At 37.2% G+C, this 9,131-nt stretch overlaps 1 non-coding gene across 1 annotated transcript; it reads right to left on the bottom strand.

The window, feature by feature from the left end:
* Positions 1-5,993: 5,993 nt before the first annotated feature.
* LOC128287116 (small nucleolar RNA R71) lies at positions 5,994-6,099 on the bottom strand. The gene has a single exon (XR_008277813.1). It is a non-coding gene; the product is annotated as a small nucleolar RNA R71 (small nucleolar RNA).
* Between the last annotated feature and the right edge of the window lie 3,032 nt (positions 6,100-9,131).

Below are 9,131 nucleotides of genomic sequence, written 5' to 3'. Positions count from 1 at the left end.
AGAGTTTGAGTTTGTTTCCTTTTGCTGTAGCCTAGCTACAGTCTCAGTCTACTTATCAGACTTTCTACGGTTCCAGTGCTACCCTAACTAAAATACCATGATAAGGTTTTGTACAAGCATATAAAAGATATTTCAGAAACAATCAGAAAGGCTCAAAAAACTTACAGACTTGGGCTGGAGATTCGATGTGCCACCTTCTAAAAAAACCAAATTTTAGAAAACCGATTTTAATCTTTAAAATCATCTATTTGTAAAGAGAAAATATTGGAAACATTATCGAAAACAATTTATAATCAAGTTCCAGAAAAAAAATGATTTTCAAAAACATTTATTCAGTGTTTCTTTACAAGCTCCCATTTTTAGACCCGTTCCACAGCCGAGTTGTTGCAACTTGGCTTTGATACCAGTAAATGTAACACCCCAAACCCGGCCCAGACATTATGGCCAAATCTGACGCGTCACATGGACTTATGACTTAGTATGCATTCGTTGGTTTAAGTGATTGGGTTGGTCTTTGTAAAAATAGCGGTTGAATGAAAAGTCGGTTTATCAATCTTTAGGCTATCCATTCGTTGTGCTTGTTGAGTCTTGGAAAACGTTCATTAATTTTGAAAACCTGTGCAGCCTAACACTAGCAGTTTCGACATAGTATAAATATAATCAGAAAATAAAACCACAGCGAAAAAGAAATTTAAATAGCGGCCTTATTACAACTTAAAACCCAAAATTAAATCAGAATATAAAATAATAAAAATAAACTAACTTAGAAAAACCAACTTTGCAGATGATGTGGCCACTCTGAATCCCTCATAGCTCCAAGCCCACTATGGTTGGGGATTTCCTGCAGAGATGAAAATAAAGGGTGAGTTTGGTAAACTCAGAGTGTAACATAACCCAACCATAGCCCAAAACAGAACAAACCTCAGAGTCGGACTTATCGGGCCTTGGCCCAATCTGAAATCGAGAATGAAACCCATAGGCCCATAGTAGATACAGAACAAATATATCATGAATGCAGAAATCCCAACCCAGAGCCATCCATAACACCCCCGTACCAGCTTTACACCATGTGGGGAGACTACTCGACCCACCCAAACGCTACACACCACAGAAATTGTAGCGAGGCTGCCAAATATTGTGACGAAGTCACCAGATACAGATATTGTGGCTAGGCCACCAGAATAGATATATATATGTGGCGAGGCCACTAGATTGTAGCGAGGCTGCCAGATATTGTGACAAGTCACCAGAACAGATATACATGGCGAGGCTACTAGATTGCAGGGAGGCTGCCAAAATGCTTCCTTCATCAATACGAACCCATGTCCCATGCAACAGAAATAATATGTCATGGCATACGTATACAGAAACAGAACATTATGCTTTTCAGAAAAAATATATCCCTAGGGGTAAAATCGTAATTTTGCATGCATAAGGGTGTTTCAGTAATTATTACCTATTACTAAGGTTTCATGCTCATTCTAACGTTTACCAAGTAATCAGAAGTACTTACCTCGTCTTTTTACCAAAGTGGGCCTGTTGGCCTATTGGCTCGTTTTCGGCCCATTAAGCCCAAAAATACCGTTGTGCACGAAAATGCACACTCTGCACTCTAATTATCCAAATGCATCATATTCATTAACAACTATCTCACGAGCGCTCGCACGCTTGCGAGTTCCCAAAATACAAACGTTTCGGTATTTCAGCTTTTACCGATTTAGTCTAAGGGAGGGCGTCGTTTACACACCTGGTTGATGATGATTGATGACGATATCTCCCACGCGATAATCCTAAAATCGATCACTAACACATTAGACTTACGAATTAACGATAACTAACATAAATCCACGTCAACTAACCCAATCATCATGGAAGTTAGTCATTTACGCACGAGGGGCAAAATAGTTATTTTACCCCCTAGGGGTAAATCGGTAGTCCTACCCTACAAGGGTATTTTAGTAATTTACAACTTATCCACTTGGGCCTACGGACCCATTGGGACCACATTGCCCATTTCATCCCATCGCGGCCCAAAATAGCCGTCCTACTGCTAGAGTAATGAGAAATACACACCTGTTAGGAGACTGCAGTTAATCCATGCTCCAAACCGTCTTAGCTGACGCCCAACCCCAACGAGCACGTCACAAAGCGAAAAGGATCAACCAAGAAGGGTATGCCTACTCTGCTCATGGTTTGCTCTATTTAAAGCCAGCTCTCCATCTACTCTTATGTTAGCTTCCCGATGTGGGATCCCTCCATCACCAGAGTTTAAAACCAACACCAACTCTTGCCGTCCCAACATAGCAAAATAATCAACCTCTGCGTGCCAAGGGATTCGAACCAAAGTCCTCTCACATGCCAACTCACGCCACCACCACTAGGCCATCAACTCATTTGTGTCATAAATCCAACACATTAAACTTTAAAGCGCACCTACTTGCTTCCAGATTTATTGAAAAGAAAAACAAAAATATATTACAAGAGCCAAGACTTGAACCTTGGCCCCCTTTGCTTCCTCCATGGCGTCACTTCCTTGTCCCCTAAGTGGCGCCACCTTGCCACTACACCACACTCCTTTTTGTGTCATCTTTTACCCCTTTACTCTTAAAGCCCAAACGCCAATTACATCACCTGTTCATAAAATTAAAATTTCGAAGACTACCACGGATTTAACTTAAGTTTGGGCCTTCCAAAGGCCTACTAACCTACTAAAATATATATTTTAACCAACCAGAACACACACAAATTTTAAAAATCACAAAAACACAGAAAACCCAAAAATTGGGGCGTTACACATGCTTAGCACATTTTATGAATGATTTTTCCATAGATTTGGTGAATCCGATACTCCTAATGCCTTAATTTCATATTTTATACTTAGATGAGCATAGGAGAGTGAAAGGAACGAGAAACGGGCCAAAAATAGAGAAAATAGGCCAATGTACGAAATCAACACGACCGTGTCAATTTGGCAGAATCGAAGCACGACTCACACGGGTGGACCACACACCTGTGCCTATTTAACAGGCTTGACCACGGCCTAAAGTAATCACACATGGGCATGTCACACGGGCATGTCCCTGCCGAGCCCAAGTCTAGTCCAATTCGGAAAAGGCTAATTTTGAGGGTTCTTAGGCATTCTAAAGCCTATAAATACACCCGTGAGGAGGAAAAAAAGGGAACACATAGAAAAGGAGGCAGGAACTGCTCAAGGAAAGCTGATTGATCTATCTCAGAAACTGGATTCATCATCAAGATTGAAGATCTCCCCTCAATTTCCCTTCAGGTGATTTGGGTTTTTCTTTTTGTTTTGTATTCATTATTCTTCTAAGATGTTTACCTTTTTAGTTATGAACTAAAACCCCTAAATACCTAAGGGGAATGAAACTTAAGACAGATCTTGTTATTATTATCTGAATTGTATGATAAATATTTGACTTGTTCTTAATTATGTGTTCTTAATTCTTATCTTGATATTCCAGGATATTAATTCAAGTTAAGCTTTTATTCAGAAGAGGAATAGGCCCTTTCTAAGAGTACATTTGTCATAATTAAGCGGAGTTGATTCCGCGCCTAGAGATAGGGTGACAAGATTTTGCCGGATTAGGGTGAAACCTAATAAAGGGATCCATAGATCGAGTTAATGCAACCCTAGGGAGTTAATTAGAAAGAGATTTTAATTATTCAACCTAGGGTTAGACGTTGTTAGTCTCAAAAGGGATAATAATATAACTTAGGGATCTCTACGGATCAAGTCAAATGAATAAATCGTCTGATTCAGAGTGAAATAACAAGTGAAGTCTAGGTGGATTTTTCCTTAGGTATTATCTTAATTCAATCATTTAACCAAAAGTAAATCCCCAAATTTATTTTCTGTGATTTCTTAGTTTAGTTAATTACTTAGATAAATAAAACCCCTTTAGTTTTTTAGGCTAGATAATAAAAAGAAAGTTAAAACTATTACTTTTATTTCCTTTGGGTTCGATAATCCGGTCTTACTAAAGCTATACTACTGTTCGATAGGTACACTTGCCTTCATCGTGATAATAGATAGTTTCAAGAACGATTCATTATAAATATTTAAAACCTGTCACGAATATCACGTATCAAGAGGATTTAGCCTGGATGGGTAATCTGTTGATCTCAAATATAGAAAGGATCTAGCCCGGACAAGTGTTCCTTAAGTGATCGAGCCTCTCGAAGAATATGTGTGCATTAAAGATTTAGCCTGGATGTTTAATCCGATTAAGATTTGAATTTAGCCTGGACTGGTAATTCAGATCTGATCTCATTTTAGTACATGTCATCATAGGGGATTTAGCCTAGACTGATAATCCTAAAAATACTCTATGAGTCTATATTACGAGGGATTTAGCCTGGACTGGTAATCCCATCGTAAGATGTGAGGTTCGTAGAAGTGCATACTTGAGAAAATCACTCTTATGACTTGACGAGAAATGGATAATCCATCGAGATCTTTGAGATACTTAACAGGATTAACATGAGGTAAAGAAATGAAAATGCTAGATGATGAGCTCATCTAAGATAAATTACATGAGGAATTATTGTAGAACTAACTTGATGTTTGAGTGCATGTATTAGGGGGCTTTCCTATATTTATTGGATTGGTAGGTTAACATGGTTGTATGCTAAATAAGTCAGTATGTTTACTTTCTAGTTATTCAGGATTACTAAGCACTTAAATGCTTACCCCCTTTTATTTTCCCTATCTTACAGAGCTCATGGACTCGTGAAGATTGGAAGACGGTTGGAGTATTGTCAACACTATCGACTTGTCTCGCTTTGGTATTATAGATACTTTTATTTTGTTTAATGGCGTGTATAGGGTTTTTGGTTATTTTGTTATATGTGTCATTTGGCTAGCCAATGTAAGGGCTTAAATGATATACTTATTCTTTTGTATATAGCCATAAGAGATGGCTCATATTGATGTAGGTCATAATCCTACTAATGATGCACATTTATGTTTTAATGTCTCATGAGATATGATGATGAGGTTTATTATGGATGAATGCTAATAATGGACCTAATAAATCTAGAGTGGACATAGCATATAAGGTATGTGGATATAATATGGCCTAAGGGTAAAATGCATTATGTTAATCCCTAAAACGAAACAAATAATCTCACATGTGTTAAATCGATGAGATGAGGTTAACATACAATGAGTGATGTTAAGATTGTTTAAGAGTATAATTAGGCCATGTTACATACCATTGAAGTCCCTAATGGTGTATGGACGATAGAGGATGATCAAAGGCTTGGAAAATAGCCATAAAAAGGTCCACACGGGCATGTGTCTAGGCCGTGTGAGACACATGGTCAATCCCCATAGGTGTGTTGCCGGGCCGTGTGTCCCCTGCACCTAAAAATTTAGGTCAGTTTGCATGATAGTAAACACACGGGTTGACACACGGCCGTGTGTCTCAACTGTGTGGAGGACACGGCTTAGTACACGGACGTGTGCCTTCGCTATGTGCCTCAAAATGAATGATGACATCATAAACAGAATGTTCGGGTTTTTAGACACGAGTAAGGACACGGGCATGTGCTTGGCTGTGTGAAAACCCCTGTAGGTTCGAAATAGAAAATAAATTCTAATACTTCAACACGGGTTAGGGACACGGGCATGTCCCTAAGCACACGGGCGTGTGCATTGTCTCTACATGGGCGTGTGAAGCTTAACCTAGAAAATTTTCCAAAAATTTTCTTAGGTTCTCGATTTAGTCTCGGACCATTCTCAATGTATGTTTTGAGTCTTGTAGGCCCATATTAAGGACACTAAGATGTTGTTTGATTGGTTTTAATTTGGTACAAAATTTTATAACTCGTATTTTTGAAAATGTCCTAGTATGTGTCTGGTAATGCCTATTACCTGATCCCAGTCTCGAGTATAGGTAAGAGGTGTTATAACATGGGGGAAAATGACCAAAAAGTTCTTATTAAAGTATTTCCCATCAGCTAAGACAGCTAAGTTGAGGAATGATATCTCTTCCTTCATGTAAATGGATTAGAGACCTTATATGATGCATCGGAGAGGTATAAGGATTTATTGAGAAGGTCCCCTCACCGTGGGTTACCTCTATGGTTACAAGTTCAAACCTTCTACAATGGTTTGAACCCCTCAACTAGGTAGTTAATCGATGCAGCCGCTGGTGGGACTCTGAATAACAAAACAACTGAAGTGGCTTATGTGTTTATAGAGGAAATGTCACTAAATAATTATCAGTGGCAAGTTATGAGAATGAAGCGGATGAAAGTAGCAAGTGTTTTTAATGTAGATGCGGTCACCATGTTATCGAATCAGGTAGAACTTTTGAATAAAAAGATTGATGGTTTATATGGTTCTACACAAGTACATCTAGTGATGCAATGCAACGCAAATGAAGGAGGGAACCATCCAGAAAGTCAATCGTATAGCCTTAGCACGAAGAACAAACAAGTCAACTATATGGGTAATAATTCTAGATCTCAGAACAATTTTCATAGTAACACTTATAATGCATGTTGGAGGAACTATCCCAATTTCTCTTGGGGTGATCAAGGAAATCAAAGACCACAACCCACTCCTGGCTTCCAACAACAACCTTACCAGCAAAAGAAAAAGCTAAACCTTGAGGAGATGCTGACAAAGTTTATTTTGGTGTCAGAAACCCATTTCCAAAACATCAAAACCGCACTCAAAAATCAACAAGGGTCGATTCAAGGGCTTGAGAATCAAATATGTAAGCTTGCTAAGCTAATTTCAAAAATACCACAAGGTAGCTTGCCTAGTAACACTAAAACTAACCTAAGAGAGTAGCTTCATACGAAACGGTTAGTTGAACCTAAACCAGAATTAAGGCAAGAAAGTATAGGAAGTCAAGGTAAGGTTGAAATAAGTGACATTTAACAAAAATCGGTAGGTAAGGAGTATAAACCTCATGTGTCATATCCAAATACGATAAAGAAAGACCACACAAACGAACAATTTGGTAAATTTCTTAAACTTTTGAAAAACTTGCATATTAACTTACCGTTTATTGAAGCTCTTTCGCAGATGCCAAATTCCATAAAACTTTTAAAGAAGCTTTTAGCAAGCAAGTAGAAGTTAGATGATTCATCGCACGTGGAGCTAAATGCAGTTTGCTCAGCTATCTTGCAGAATAAACTACCTAACAAATTGAAAGAACTAGGGAGTTTTACTATTCCTTGTTTAATTGGTAGTTTAATGTTAATAATGCTTTAACTGATTTAGGGGCGAGTATTAATGTCATGCCCTATAAAATGTTTAAGCAGGTCTTGGGAAACCCAAACAAACTGGGATGAATATTCAACTAACATATAGAACCATTAGATTTCCTAGGGGTATTGTTGAAGCCATTCTTGTCAAAACCGATGAATTCATTTTCCTAGTTGATTTTGTTATTTTATGTGACAGCCCTAAAGTGACCCTAGTCGGAAAGTGGTTTCGGGACCACTAAACTGAGTCATAAAAATAATTAACCGTCATAGTTGATGCTTATTATATGTATGTATGCATGTATAAAAATTTCATATTGGAATTTTGTTAATTGTAAGTGAATTTTATTAAATAGGACTTATGTTGGAAAATTTAGAAATGTGCTAGGCAAATGTAAAGTGGCCTATTTATGCATGTTGTAAAATAATTGTACCTGCATGTCAAATTAACCAAAGAACAAGATGGTGGCCGGCCATGCTATAAGTTAAAGCCTATTATAAACATTTGGTGTTAGTGTTTTATGGGAGAAAGAATAAAATAAAAGGTTAGCAATAAAGTAATGAAAAGGGAGGGGTGATGAAAACAAAATTGTCTCATCCATGTTTCTCCCCCCCACATTGCCGTGACTTGAGGAAGAAAGAAAAGAAGAAATTGGTTCTTCTTGGCCGAAATGAAAAGAGGAAGAAGGGAATGAAGCATTCGGTTATCCTAGGTCAATATTAAGGTAAGAAAGTTTATACTAGTTCTTGAAATTTTAGTTGATATGGAGTGAGATATCAAGTTATTTTTGTAACCCATGTTGAAATTTTGAGTGTGGAATGAGTAAGGTTTTCGGCCATGGAGATTAATAAGGGTGATGGTTGTTGTTACATGCTAAATCTAGATGAACAATGGTAGTTGCTTACATCTTGATATTTATGAGTTCCTTTCTTGGTTCTACCTTAGACCCACGAAGTATATTTTTATTTAGTGTTGTTGGAGATTGATGATAGAAGCTAATGAGTGAGAGTTGGATAGATATTATGAGGTTAAAATTCATAGGATTGTAAGCTTGTAAGTTGGATGATGAAATTCATGCTTTGTGAGGGTAAATGGGTTAAAAGGAGCATTCGGCCATGATGTAAAAGCATGATGAAGTGATGTTAAATGCTTTGAATATTGAGTATATGTTGTTATAAGTTGAATTTAAGGTTTGTTAAATTGTCTTTGTCATTGCTTAATATGTGTAGTTAAAGAAAAAATTGTTAAAGTGCTTAGTTAATTCATATTAGGTTAATGTATGTGTTTTGAATTGATGGAATGGGAGGATGCTTTAATTGTGTTATGAACAATTATATGTTAAATTAAGGTTTGCTAAGCTAGCTATTAAGGTGAAGTACAAATGTTAATATTTGATTGCTAGTGTATATATGGGTATTAGCAGAGTTTTAAACTTGAAACAAAATGGTATTTAGTCAATACAAGTAACCATATTCAGTAGAATGTATTAAGTATAGAATCGGCCTCAACATAGACATGCATATTCGCCACATGAGGTAGATTGATGTTGCATGTATTCGGTTAGAGGCAAGCATATTGATGCTTTTATCTTGGCTTAGATAATCGGCTAAAAGAGAGTGTGGGCTAATATGTTGAGTTAAGTCATGATTTCATATATATGTGACTCTAATGTCTAATGTATATATGGGTTAAGTACCTTGAGTTTCTCTTTTTGATGTTCAAATGATTAAATCAATTTGTTTGTTAAATTAAGCTCAAGAGCAAAGGGGAACTAAATCCGATAAAGGGAAGGAAAAAGTGATCGAATAGCCGTCGAAATCATTTGACAACATCCGAGGTAAGTTTTCGAGTAATGAAACGTAGTTTACGATTTGATTAAGACATGACG

This window comes from Gossypium arboreum, chromosome 13 (assembly GCF_025698485.1).
Source record: "Gossypium arboreum isolate Shixiya-1 chromosome 13, ASM2569848v2, whole genome shotgun sequence".
Classification (NCBI taxonomy): Eukaryota; Viridiplantae; Streptophyta; class Magnoliopsida; order Malvales; family Malvaceae; genus Gossypium; species Gossypium arboreum.
Note: the sequence above shows the minus strand (reverse complement) of the source record. Positions and strands in the feature narration are given on the sequence as shown.